Below are 2,500 nucleotides of genomic sequence, written 5' to 3' on the forward strand. Positions count from 1 at the left end.
GAACATAGATGAAGATCGTTTGATTTCTCGAGTTCATCCGGGTCAATCGAACGAACCATGTATCGCGCAGAACATCGTAACAAAGTATATATATATAATATATATATATATAATATATATATATATATATGTATTTGTGTACTTGTATATACATGTATATATGTATATATATATATATATGTATATACGATTAAAATCGAGTAATGTATACAATAGTAGGACAGTAATGGAGATTCTCTAGAAATATCTTCAGTGTCTTTTTCTATCTTCGCATCATTTTTCACATATGAATTATATTTTATTACATGAATAAAATCTCTTTCTTTATTCTTCTCTCTCTCTCTTTCTCTCTCTCTCTCTCTCTCTCTCTCTCTCTCTCTCTTTCTTAGGAAAACAAGGTTGATGGTTTTGCTATAAATGGAACAAAAGTTTTAATACCGTACAGAGAATCTTAATAAAGCTTATAAAAGTGAATAGGTTGATCTTAAGAAGATCTTATCTTGACCATATCTCCATCTAATATCTTCTTGGAGATTCTTTTAACGAGAGATCGTTAATAGGGATCGATAAACGGGATATTTTCTTGATCTGTGATCTTCAGTCGATCTCTTATTAATCAATGTACATTTTGAAATGGATAAGGTCTTCGATAGGTTAATTATTACATTTGGTAATACTTTGTAGATAAATTTAATTTCTTTTTTTCTTTGGATTTAAATAGAAGAAAATTATATATATATATATATATATATATATATATATATATATATATACATGTATATATGTATTATAAATAATGAACATATCTATTAATTATTATATAACTTTATATATCTATGCTATTCAAGATATCTATAAAAGTAAATATTTTATACAATATAGTAGAAACATAATAATATTTAATATAGTATAGTACAAGTATAGTTAAACTTATATATATATATATATATATATCTTTTCTTTTCTTTTAATTTAAACACAAATGGAAAAAAAAATAATTGAATCATCATCAGGTATAAATGCTTCATAAGTCACTTCATAAGTGTTATTAAATAATTATCGTAAATATTTTTTGCTCTTTGATAATGATACCGATGTAACTTTGATAAAATTAATATTTTATTTATATATTTATTTATCTTTATCTTTTATTTTCTTTTTTTTTTTCTTTTTTTTTTTTCTTTTTTTCATAAATCGATATAACGATTGGCCTTGGGTATGGTCAGTAACGAGAGTTCGTTCGAGAACTGATAGGAAGAAAGTATTTATAAGTAGAAGGCATGATCCGATAATTATTGAAAACTTAAAGGGAAATTTCTACTGACATAACGTCTGGTTTCTACTACTTCGAAAAAAAAAAAAGAAAAACAAAAAAAAAAAAAAAAAAAAGAAAAAAAAAGACTTTGGTCCAAGGTCAGCCATTTATCTATCTTACCACCGATAGAAAGCGCAAGTGGTTCCGTGTATCATGATGTAACGCTAGCGATTAGCGTAATTCTATTTATTCATAGATACGAGACGGCGCACGCGACGTCGTTGGCATCACACTATGAACGCACGAGAGCTTCCATCATCAAACTACATATATATGTGTATATATATAGTATTGTATATACATAGTGTCAGAGATCGTTTTTATTTTATATATATATGCATACATATATGTATATATTAAAATATCGGTACATTCGAGATATCATCAAATTTTTTTATTCTACAATAGATGATACATCTTGAATACTTTATCCTTGTAATTTTACATAATTTTTAAATGATTACTTCAAATTGTTATTTCATATCCAAAAATTCGTCTTTGCTAAATATTAATTATACTTAGTATGATATAGCTATACTTGTATATATGTATATATAATATTGATATATGATATATATGTAGATATAAATTTTTATAAATTTTTATATATATATATATATATATAAATTTTTTAAATACATTTTTATTTATACTTTAGTATATTTATATTAGTGATATAGTAAAAATATATTGTAATAATTATTATATATTTATAATAGTTCATAAAGAATTATTAGAAATTAATAATATATACAATATTTATTATATTTTTATTAATAATATTTAAATATCTTAGATGGATTTATAACGATTTATAAAGAATTCCGACGTAATATGAAAATTATAGTTCTATCAATATTTTCAAGAACAAAAGATGATTAATCTTTTTGTAACAAGGATATTTAGATGATTATAGATCATTCATTGAAAAATTTTCGATCGGACTTAATAGGTATATATCAAAATTATTATAATCGATTGATTATAGAAGAGGGAGGAGATATATACATAGATACATATATAAAAAGGAAAGGTAAGTTGAAATCTATTCGAGTGGAATAGAAATGCGAATGGAGCAGCAATAGCAGCAACTAGGTAGTTCAGTTAGCTCAGCTAACGTAGTATTGTTCCTAGAAAAGTGGTTAGAGGCGATAAGTATGACGCCGACGGTTTAGATCGGCTCGC

The 2,500-nt window shown here is 24.6% G+C and overlaps 1 protein-coding gene across 9 annotated transcripts in view; it reads left to right on the forward strand.

Moving 5' to 3' along the window:
* The window catches only part of LOC124951836 (protein cycle), a 39,624-nt gene that overhangs the window by 15,705 nt on the left and 21,419 nt on the right, over window positions 1-2,500 (forward strand). The gene's annotated exons all lie outside the window — the stretch shown is intronic.

The sequence above is a fragment of the Vespa velutina genome, chromosome 9, assembly GCF_912470025.1.
Source record: "Vespa velutina chromosome 9, iVesVel2.1, whole genome shotgun sequence".
In the NCBI taxonomy this organism is placed as follows: Eukaryota; Metazoa; Arthropoda; class Insecta; order Hymenoptera; family Vespidae; genus Vespa; species Vespa velutina.